Source organism: Scyliorhinus torazame, chromosome 16 (genome assembly GCF_047496885.1).
Source record: "Scyliorhinus torazame isolate Kashiwa2021f chromosome 16, sScyTor2.1, whole genome shotgun sequence".
Taxonomy (NCBI): Eukaryota; Metazoa; Chordata; class Chondrichthyes; order Carcharhiniformes; family Scyliorhinidae; genus Scyliorhinus; species Scyliorhinus torazame.
In genome coordinates, this window is record NC_092722.1 from 151,381,684 (window position 1) to 151,393,700 (window position 12,017).

At 50.9% G+C, this 12,017-nt stretch overlaps 1 protein-coding gene across 3 annotated transcripts in view; it reads left to right on the forward strand.

Annotated features, from left to right (window-relative positions):
• Window positions 1–12,017, forward strand: part of LOC140393136 (disintegrin and metalloproteinase domain-containing protein 12-like) — a 597,415-nt gene that overhangs the window by 417,430 nt on the left and 167,968 nt on the right. The gene's annotated exons all lie outside the window — the stretch shown is intronic.

The following is a 12,017-nucleotide window of genomic DNA, read 5'->3' on the forward strand; positions in this document are numbered from 1 at the left end:
GGGGCGGACCAGTGGAGGCGCGAAGCATGGGCTGGAGGCGGGCCCAAAAAAGGGATGGCTGATCGGCAAAGGGGGGGGGCAATGAGCCCCCCAACTAGGCTGATCACCTGGAATATTCAAGGGTTAAATGGGCCAGTCAAGAGGCCACGTGTGTTCGCGCATCTCAGGGGACTGAAGGCGGATGTGATAATGTTGCAGGAGATGCACCTTAGAGTAACCGACCAGATTAGATTGAGGAAAAGCTGGGTCAGTCAGGACTTTCACTCGGGACTAGACTCAAAGACTAGAGGGGTCGCGATCCTGATCAGTAAGCGGGTGGTGTTTAAGGCGGATAGAACAGTCTTGGATGTGGGAGGTCGGTACATTATGGTCAGTGGGAAACTGGAGGGGATGCAGGTGGTATTAAGAAATGTGTATGTGCCAAATTGGGATGATGTGGAGTTTATAAAGAGGATGCTGGGGAAGATACCGGACCTGGACTCATGCAGGTTGGTCATGGGAGGGGACTTCACCACAGTTATTGACCCTGGCTTGGACCGGTCAAGGTCGAAAACAGGCAGGGTGCCAGCAATGGCAAAGGAACTAAAAGGGTTCATGGAACAGATGGGGGTTGGATCCATGGAGATTTGGACAGCCGACGGTGAAAGAATTCTCCTTCTACTCACACGTGAACAAAGTGGACTCTCGGATTAATTTCTTTATTTCGAGCAGGGCCTTACTGGCAGGGGTGGTGGACACGGGGTACTCGGCGATCACAATCTCAGACCATGCTCCGCACTGGCTTGACCTGCAGGTTAGTAAAGACAGTAACCAGCGCCCCCAATGGAGGTTAGATGTGGGACTTCTGACTGACGAAGGAGTGTGCGAGCGGCTCAGGAAATGTATTCAGAGCTACCTGCAGGTCAATTACAGCGGTGGTCTGGGAAGCACTGAAGGCGGTGGTCAGAGGGGAGCTGATCTCGATACGGGCCCATAGGGAAAAGGTGGACAAGGCAGAGACGGACCGACTGGTAAAGGAGATACTACAGATCGATAGGAGGTATGCGGAGACCCCAGAGGCAGGGCTTTTAAGGGAACGGCAGAGACTACTGGCGGAGTTCGGCTTGTTAACCACAGGATAGGCGATGGAGCAGCTGAGAAAGGCGAGGGGGCGATCTATGAGCATAGGGAGAAGGCCAGCAGAATGCTTGCACAGCAGCTTAGAAAGAGGAAGGCAGCCAGGGAGATAGGAAAAGTAAATGATGGAGATGGGAACCTGGTTGGAGATTCAGCAGGGGCGAATAAGGCATTTAGGGATTTCTGCAGTAGGCTGTACAGGTCAGAACCCCCTACGGGGCCGGAGAGGATTAGACACTTCTTGGAGGGGCTGAATTTCCCAAAGGTGGATGGGGAGCTGGTAGAAGGGCTGGGGCCCCGATCGGGTTGGAAGAGATAGTGGAGGGCCTGAAGGCCATGCAGTCGGGTAAAGCCCCGGGGCCGGACGGATACCCAGTGGAGTTTTATAAAAAGTTCTCTGGGATATTGGGGCCGGTGTTGTTGAGGATGTTCAATAAAGCAAGGGAAAGAGGGGTGCTGCCCCCGACGATGTCATAGGCCAAGATTTCGCTGATTCTGAAGTGGGACACGAACCCGGAGCTGTGTGGGTCCCACAGGCCGATATCCCTGTTGAATGTGGATGCCAAATTGCTGGCCAAAACTTTGTCCTCCAGGATTGAGGATTGTGTTCCGGACGTTATTAGGGAGGACCAGACTGGGTTTGTTAAGAGTAGGCAGTTGGTGGCCAATGTAAGAAGGTTGTTAAACGTGATCATGATGCCCCCCGGAATGTAGGGAGTTGGAGGTAGTGATCGCAATAGATGCAGAAAAGGCTTTTGATCGGGTAGAATGGGATTATCTATGGGAGGTACTGGGACGGTTCGTATTTGGGCGGGGCTTTATTGACTGGGTCAGGTTGCTGTTACAGGCTCCTATGGCAAGCATACGGACGAATAGGACAAGGTCGGACTATTTTAGACTGCACCGGGAGACGAGACAGGGATGCCCCCTCTCCCCACTGTTGTTCGCGCTAGCTATAGAGCCGTTGGCAATTGCTCTGAGAGCCTCAAGGAGCTGGAATGGGCTGGTCGGGGGATTTGGGGTGGGGGGGGCGCGTGGAGCACAGAGTCTCGCTCTATGCAGACGACCTGCTTCTGTATGTACCGGACCCAATCGAGGGGATGGAAGAAATCATGAGTATTCTCGGGGAATTTGGCTCGTTTTCGGGGTGTAAGCTGAATATGGGGAAAAGTGAGATGTTTGTGGTCCAGGCGAGGGGACAGGAGAGGCGATTGGGGGATCTGCCGTTTAGATTAGTCGGGGGAAGTTTAGGTACCTAGGCATTCAAGTGGCACATGAATGGGACCGGCTGCATAAATTAAATCTGGCCCGACTAGTAGACCAAATGAAGGACAATTTTCGGTGATGGGACGCGCTTCCATTGTCACTGGCTGGGAGGGTGCAGACGGTGAAGATGACGGTCCTCCCGAGATTCCTGTTTGTATTTCAGTGTCTCCCCATCTTTATTCCGCGGTCTTTTTTAAACGGGTCAACAAAGTGATCACTGGCTTTGTTTGGGCGGGCAAGACCCCGCGAGTAAGGAAGGTAATGCTTGAGCGGAGTCGGGGAGAGGGCGGGCTGGTGCTGCCAAATTTTAGTAACTATTACTGGGTGGTGAATATAGCCATGATCAGGAAGTGGGTGGTGGTGGAGGGGTCGGCATGGGAGCATATGGGGGCGGCTTCATGCAAGGGCACTAGTCTGGGGGCGTTGGTAACTGCGTCTCTGCTGTTCCCGCCGGCGCAGTACTCCACCAGTCCCGTGGTGTGGCGGCCCTGAGAGTCTGGGGGCAATGGAGGAGACATGTGGGAGCAGAGGGAGCATCGGTCTGGTCCCCAATCTGTAATAATCACCGGTTTGCCCCGGGACGTATGGATGGGGAGTTCCGGATATGGTGGAGAGCAGGGATTGAGAGGATGGGGGATATGTTTATAGAGGGGAGCTTGCTGAGTATGAGGGCGCTGGAGGAGAAGTTTGAATTGGCGAGGGGAAACAAATTCAGGTATCTGCAGGTGCGGGACTTCCTACGTAAACAGGTGTCAACCTTCCCGCTCCTACCGCTAAGGGGGATTCAGGACAGGGTAGTTTCCAGAGGGTGGGTAGGAGAAGGGAGCGTCTCTGACATTTACAAGGAACTTATGGGGTCAGAGGAGACGCAGACCGAGGAGCAGAAGCGCAAGTGGGAGGAGGAGCTGGGAGGAGAGATAGAGGATGGTCTTTGGGCAGATGTGTTGAGTAGAGTCAATGTGTCCACAACATGTGCCAGGCTCAGCCTGATACAATTTAAGGTTGTTCACCGGGCTCACATGACAGTGGCCCGGATGAGCAGATTCTTTGGGGTGGATGACAGGTGTGCAAAATGTGCAGGAGGACCAGCAAACCATGTCCACATGTTCTGGACATGCCCGAAGCTTAGGGGATTTTGGCAGGGATTTGCAGATGTCATGTCCATCTGTTAAAAACAAGGGTGGCACTGAGTCCAGAGGTGGCGAGTTTCAGGGTGTCAGAAGATCTGGGAATCCAGGAGGAGAAAGAGGCAGACGGTCTAGCCTTTGCTTTCCTGGTAGCCCAGAGACGGATACTATTAGCTTGGAGGGACTCAAAGCCCCCAAAGACAGAGACCTGGCTATCGGACATGGCTAGCTTTCTCTGTTTGGAGAAAATCAAGTTCGCCTTGAGAGGGTCACAGTTACGGTTCGTCCGGAGGTGGCAACCGTTCGTCGACTTCTTCACGGAAAATTAATTATCAACAGAAGGGGGTGGGGGGGTTAGTTTAGCTTAGAGAAGGGGGTTAATACAGGTGGTACCTGTAAGGAAGGGAGACGGCTTTTGCACTCTGTTTATAGTTTCATGTTCATTGTTTATTTTGTTGTTGTTACAATTCCAAAAATACCTCCATAAAATGTTTGTTAAAAAAAAACAATCCTAAAGGGTACCATACCCTGCCCAAAGGGTGCCTTACCTCTCCCAAAGGGTGCATTGCTGACCCAAAGGGTGCCTCACCATCTCCAAATTCCCCAAGAATCATTTTCAAAGGGGAGCTTTATCTATCCAAACGAGTACTCTGGCTATCTAAACGAATGCACAAAGATCAAACCAGCTCTTACCTGGTCTAATGCGCACACACCTGGTTATGCACTCCTTGACTCCCAAAATCCAACTTCATGGAGGCAACTGACAATTTAAATGACTTGCTGCCACCGTAAGGCTTGCATCCATGAACCCCAGGTCAATTCCAGTCCAGCTCTCGTGAGACTAAGAAATACTGTGTTCGGCGGTAGGACTTAGGATTGTCAGCCATTTCTACTATTTTAGCCACGATGGAGACCCTCTCTGCCATAGCAAAAATTTGAGTCATCATATCGTACAATATCCCTCATACCATGGTGTCACATTTTTCACCTGGCATTTGTCTGGTTTGCTGATAACATCAACCTCCACTATCTGTATTTTTTTTGCTGTCCATTCCATACCTTGACCATTCTCACTGAAGAATAGCTAACTCGAAACTGAGGGTAATTTTCAGTTTCCTTGCATGTGTAAAACTGGCAGTTGTACATTGGTCAACTATTGTACACCACAACCTCCCTTTCCCACTTTTCTTTTCCATTGCAATCAATGGTGAGGAAAGTCAACTGGCTGTATAATGAGAAGCCAATCTGCCGCCAATAGTTTTCCAATTCCAGCCAAACTGCAAGTCGCCCTCAGTGTACCTTCCCTTTACCTCTTTTGAATTTGATCCTTCAAAAAGAAAAGATATGTAAAGTGCTCCGATTACATTTTTGTTTATTTCTCTGTTTCTAACAATTTAGGAAGGCAAGTTAGTTTACTTTAGTACATGAGCCAGTGAAGAACATCAAACCCTGGTTGGACCAGATTGAGTTGTGCGATTAACTACTGGTCAAGGTTGATTCTCATGCTGCGATTTGCTGATCACAAAATTACTTCCCCTTATGAACTAGAATAGTAGAAAATGACAGTGACACATATCATATTCTAACAATGAACACTATATCTGCGTTTATATTAATATATCTCACCCAACTCAAGTACCTACATTATTGTGACCTCTCATCAGACAACCCAAGTGCCTGTGATGTAAATATGCACCGTATTCTCATCACTCCTATGTATGATATATATCCCTATCGAACATTGCAGAAAGAAAGTCCCAAAAGTTTATGCATGGAACAGCTTGACACTGTTACAATCCCTGTAGAGACCAATAACTTTTAACAAGAAATTCAAACTTCCAGTGACTGACTGAAAGGATCACACAAGAATTCATGTTTTAAGACTTTTACTGTAACAAATTAGAAGCAACATTGACCAAATATTCTTTCTGTAGGCAATTTATACCCTAAACTGGAGAAAAGTTTCCCATTACATTTTAAAACGACCGAAACTTCCCTTCCATGCTTATACTTTACTCCTTCCCTTAAGTGGGCATTCCATTTTGCAGAAGCCAGTCCAAGGTGATGCTTAGTGATGGGCGCTTATACATCCTTCAGAGGTGAGCAAAGTGATCCATTATCTCTCCTGGCCCAACGGTCTGCTTCCTTTATTTTCCTTTTCAATCCAGGTAACTCCTAATCTCAAAACTGATCTGCATGGTGAGAAATAGATTGGAGATTGTCAGCCAAAGCTAGGCAAAACCACCAGCTGCATTTAAACTCCCACAAACTTTGGTTCTTCAATCCAAGCATGAGTTTCCATCTGCATTCTGCATTATGAACAATAGACTTTCTGCTCAGATTCTTGCAGACTGACCTGACTTTGAGTTTCCAGGATATCCTAAGAAAAACCCTAATACACAATAGCTTGCAATGGACTCTTTCACTCTCAACACCTAGCCCCATGATAATGTGAATCACATGGGCCTTGTCTCCAGGCCGAAATGTTAATTAGCCATCCTTTAGACACATAACTTCATTCTATCTGGAAATTAAATAGACACTTTAAAGTATGACTGTTTGCAAAGCTTGACATTCCTAACTTCTCCATGTGAGACTTGGAGGCTCAGTGTCAATCTAACATCATTACAGATGCGCTTTGGCTTATCTTTTGAAAAAAGGTTGAACAAGTTGGGCCTATATCCATTCAAGTTTAGAAAAAATAGAGGTGTTCTTGTAGATCCTGAGGGGAATTGATGGTTTTGACACAGGGAGGATGTTTCCTCTTGAAGGTATGACTAGAACTAAAATGTAAATGTCGCCACAGTCCCAGAGGACTATAGGCTGCTTTCCCCTTTGAAAGATGGCTGGTGGAGATTTAACCTGAGGGTAACCACACCTCAGATGAGGGGCAAGGTTGAGAATGCAGGGCCTTCGTGAATAACCTCAGCAAGTACAGAAATTGAACCAGTGCTGTTGCCGTCGCTCCGCATCACAAACCAGCCGTCCAGCACTAGGGTGCACAGTTTAAAAATAAAAGGTCTCCCTTTTCAGACAGAAATTAGGAGAATTTATTTTCCCTCAGAGGGTTGTTAGTCAGTGGAATTCTGTTCCCCAGAATTCAGTGGAGATTGTGTCCTATGGCCTATATCCTTACGTCCTCTGTTTGCCCTTGTTCAAATGTGTGAACAACTTTCACATTCTTCCCAGTAAAGCAATCTGGGCCTCAATATCCACATAGCAACCAAGTCAGCCAAGCTTGTGGCCAAGTAGGATTCGGAGAAGGTCACATGGCCCACTTCACTACTCAATTTTCCCTTAAATTAAATAGACAGCCCAAAATATAACAAACTTCTAAACTTCATATTTGTTACAGGATACACCCTGGATCTCAAGCACTTACCCTAGCTTGCTTGTAAGGGTAAAGTGAAGCTTCCATTATCTACATGGAAGGCAGACACCAGCTCCACTTGAGTACATTTAGGGTTCTTACCATATTTGAAGTCTCAAAGATTCCAGTGGAGGAATGCCAGGTCAAGGGAGATAATGGGACACCCCTCACTTCAGAAGGATGTATAAGGGTCATCACTATCTCTTTACAAAAGGGACTGATTTAAAATAAATATTGGGTATAAGTTTTCCAAATTGCACAGTGTTGGATCAGAACAGGTGCGTGAAACTTGCTGGCATCATAGGTGCTTTTTCTGGCCTTATTTAACAGCATTCTGTGCAATTTCAAAGTGTTGGCGAGGATCACACAGTCAGCTGGAGGGGCAGGATTCTGAGATTGGCATGCCATTTTTAAAAGGCACCCCAATCTCAAAGTTAAATTTTAAGGACCCCATCCCAATGGGCATTGGCAAAACCCATCTGCCCAAGCATCAGGGCAAACCTCTCCTCCCACAATGCAAGATCAGGACACCCTCAGGCACCCCACCCCTAGATCCACATCACAGGCTACGTTCCCCCCCCCCTCCTCATAGCTGGCACAACCCACTCCCCCTCCATCTCAAATCCTGCCCCCCTTTTGCCACATGCATCATATCAGGATGAGCCCGCCCGCCCCCTAGGATCGGAGTGCCGCCTCCCCTTCCCAGGCACTGCCCCTCCCACAACACACACACACACACACACACACACAGGGGGGATCTCCCCCCCACCCAATGGGGTTCCCAAGAGGGTCCATCCTTGGCACTGCCATCCTGACACTGCCACCCCCAGTTTGGCACGGCCAGGTTGGCAGTGCCAGGCCAAGTCTTGTACCACTCGGGCATCCCTGGCGTGATCATTGTGACTGGTTATCCTGTTTGAAAACCCGTCATGAATCGTGCTGGTTAGACGTCATGCCATACCGTAAGGGTGGAAGTAGAGGCGTTTAGCCCACTAATCATTGTTAAATGTATTATAATCTCTGCTAATCAGATTCATGTCCTTCATGGTTGTGAACCTGATCATGTCATGGGGGGGGGGGGGGGAAGGGGTGTTCAGGGAAGATCACTGAGGCACGATCAATTTGGCTGGAGACGAAGTTGAATTCAAACTGAGGCTTTATTGTATCTGAAGTGTGGCCTCCTACAGCAGCTGACGAAATGGCTGCGAGCTGAAGGCCACGCATATTTATAATCCAGCTCCTGGGCGGAGCTAGCATGCAGGGGACCAGGTGAACCTGTAGTGCAGGTTCTACCGTACAACCCTTAATATAGGAACACAGTGGTTTACCACATTCACCCCCTGTTAAAACTGAGTCCGGTGGGGGGGGGGGGGGGGGGGGGGATAACTATATACAATTCGCAACCTTTAATATTTACAGAGCAGTGAAAAAAAAATGTCTCTGGTCATCCGGTGGGCCCGTCAGAGGTTCAGCCGGTCCGGCGCCTTGATCGTCCTCTGGGATCGACGAAGTGGAGCCGGTGATGTTGGTGCTGTCGTGGTCGAAGTTGACTCCGGGAGCGTGCCAAAATCCTCTTCATCAACGGGGGTGGGCAAGGGGAGGACGGACAGTCCTGGGGGAGGTGATGGGGGTGGCAGGGAGGGAAGGGTGGCGCCGGGGGCGACAGGAGTGGTGTGGGGGCGGAACCTGCAGGTGCCAGGTCCCTGAGGGAGACGGTATCCTGGCGGCCGTCGGGGAATGCCACGTAGAAGTACTGTTGGTTTGCGTGGAGCAGGTGCACCCTTTCCACCAAAGAGTCCGCCTTGTAGAGCCGCACATGTTTACGGGGAAGCACGGTTCCCGGAGGTGTGAGCCAAGTTGGGAGTGATACCCCGGATGTGGACTTCCTGGGGAAGGCAAAAAGACGTTCATGCGGTGTACTGTTAGTAGCAGTGCAAAGTAATGAGCGAATGGAATGTAGTGCATCAGGGAAACCTCTTGCCAGCGGGAGGCCGGGAGATTTCTGGACCGTAGGGCCAGCTGGACGGCCCTCCATACCGTCCCATTCTCCCTGTCCATTTCCCCGGGGGTTGTAGCTCGTCATTCTGCTGGAGGCGATGCCCCTGCTGAGCAGGAACTGGTGTAGCTCATCACTCATGAATGAGGATCCCCTGTCACTGTGGATGTAGGCAGGGATGCCGAACAGAGTGAAGATAGAATTAAGGGCTTTAATGACGGTGGCAGACATCATGTTGGGGCATGGGATGGCGAAGGGAAAACGGGAGTATTCATCGATCACACTGAAGAAATACGTGTGTCGGTCGGAGGAGGGGAGGGGGCTTTTGAAATCAACGCTGAGGCGTTCAAAGGGGCGGGAGGCCTTCACCAGGTGCGCACGGTCCGGCCAGTAGAAGTGCGGTTTGCACTCCGCACAGACCTGGCAGTCCTTGGTGATCGTCCTTACTTCCTCGACAGAGTAGGGCACATTTTGTGCCTTAATGAAGTGGTTCCACCCGAGTGACCCCTGGGTGACAAAGGCTGTCGTGCAGGGTCCGGAGTCGGTCTACCTGTGCGCTCGCACATGTACCTCGGGATAGGGCGTCTGGGGTCTCGTTGAGTTTTCCAGGGCGATACTTAATCTCGTAGTTATAGGTGGAGAGCTCGATTCTCTACCGCAAGATTTTGTCATTTTTGATCTTGCCCCGCTGTGTGTTGTTAAACATGAAGGCTACCGACCGTTGGTCAGTGAGGAGAGTGAATCTCCTGCCGGCCAGGTAATGCCTCCAATGTCGCACAGCCTCAACGATAGCCTGGGCCTCCTTTTCGACAGATGAGTGCCGAATTTCTGAGGCATGGAGGGTGTGGGAAAAGAATGCCACGGGCCTGCCTGCCTGGTTGTGGGTGGCAGCAAGGGCGACGTCCGATGCGTCGCTTTCTACTTGGAAAGGAAGAGTTTTGTCTACACCGTGCATTCCAGCTTTGGCAATATCAGCTCTGATCCGGGCGAAGACCTGTTGGGCCTCTGCCGTCAGAGGGAAATGAGTGGACTGTATGAGTGGGCGGGCCTTGTCCGCATAGTTTGGGACCCACTGAGCGTAATATGAGAAGAACCCCAGGCAGCGTTTGAGGGCCTTGGGGCAGTGGGGGAGGGGGAGCTCCATGAGGGGGCGTATGCGGTTGGGATCGGACTCCGTTCGGACCACGTAGCCGAGGATGGTTAAGCGGTTTGGACGGAACACACACTTCTCCTTGTTATACGTGAGGTTGAGGAGAGTGGCAGTGCGGAGAAATTTAGCGAGGTTGGCGTCGTGGTCCTGCTGGTCATGGCCGCAGATGGTCACATTGTCTAGGTAGGAAAACGTGGCCCGCAAGCCATACCGGTCGACCATTCGGTCCATCTCCCTTTGGAAGACCGAAACCCCATTGGTGACGCCGAAGGGGACCCTAAGGAAGTGATATAGCCGGCCGTCTGCCTTGAAGGCGGTATATGGCCGGTCCGATTTACGGATGGGGAGCTGGTGGTAAGCGGATTTCAGGTCCACCGTTGAGAAGACCCGGTACTGTGCAATCTGGTTAACCATGTCAGATATGCGTGGGAGAGGGTACGTGTTGAGCTGTGTGTACCTGTTGATGGTCTGGCTGTAGTCCATGACCATTCGATTTTTCTCCCCAGACTTAACCACTACCACTTGAGCTCTCCAGGGGCTGTTGCTGGCCTCGATGACGCCCTCCTGAAGCAACCGCTGGACCTCGGACCTGATGAAGGCCTTATCCTGGGTGCTGTACCGTCTGCTCCTGGTGGCGACGGGTTTGCAATCTGGAGTTAGATTGGCAAAGAGGGAAGGAGGATTGACCTTTAGGGTCGCGAGGCCGCAATCAGTGAGGGGTGGTAAGGGTCCGCCGAATTTAAGGGTCAGGCTCTGGAGGTGGCACTGAAAATCCAGGCCTAGGATAAGTGCAGCGCAGAGGTTAGGGAGGACGTAGAGACGAAAACCGTGGAACTCTAAGCCTTGGACTGTGAGCGTGACCGTGCAGTACCCCCGGATCGCTACGCAATGGGATCCGGAGGCCAGAGAGATACTTTGATTGGTAGGGTGTACCTTAAGGGAACTGCGCCTTACCGTATTTGGATGTACAGAGCTCTCGGTGCTCCCAGCGTCCAGTAGGCAGGAGGTCACGTGGCCGTTGACTTTCACGCTGGTGGATGCGTTGGTCAGAGTTTGTGGTCTGGACTGGTCAATTACCATGGATTCGAGTCGTGGTTGATCGTCGGGTAGTGAGGCGGCCGCCGCGTCGGGGTCATGCCTGCATCACAGCCTGGTATGGCAACTGCTCGGCCCAGGACCGCAAGAAACTTCAGAGAGTCGTGAACACCGCCCAGTCCATCACACAAACCTGCCTCCCATCCATTGACTCCATCTACACCTCCCGCTGCCTGGGGAAAGCGGGCAGTATAATCAAAGATCCCTCCCACCCGGCTTACTCACTCTTCCAACTTCTTCCATCGGGCAGGAGATACAGAAGTCTGTGAACACGCACGAACAGACTCAAAAACAGCTTCTTCCCCACTGTCACCAGACTCCTAAGTGACCCTCTTATGGACTGATTTCATTAACACTACACCCTGTATGCTTCATCCGATGCCAGTGCTTATGTAGTTACATTGTATATGTTGTGTTGCCTTATTATGTATTTTCTTTTATTCCCTTTTCTTATCATGTACTTAATGATCTGTTGAGCTGCTCGCAGAAAAATACTTTTCACTGTACCTCGGTTCACGTGACAATAAACAAATCCAATCCAATCCAATGAAACTCCGTTGGTCTCCATGTGCTGCGGGGTGGACAAGATGGCGGCGCCCGGAGGTCCTGGGGGTCACAAAATGGCGGCGCCCATGGAACGCACGTTGCGGGGGTGGAGCAAGATGGCGGCGCCCATGAAACGCATGTGTTGTGCGGGGGAGAAGATGGCGGCGCCCAGTGCTCGCACATGGCCTGGGGAGGATAGCGGCACCCATTGCCCGTGACCGGGGGGGGTGGGGGCGACCGCTGAGCGGACCTGGCACACCGCTGCGTAGTGGCCCTTCTTCCTGCAGGCCTTACAAAGGGCAGCGCGGGCCGGGCAGCGTTGGCGGGGGTGTCTTTGTTGGCCGCAAAAAT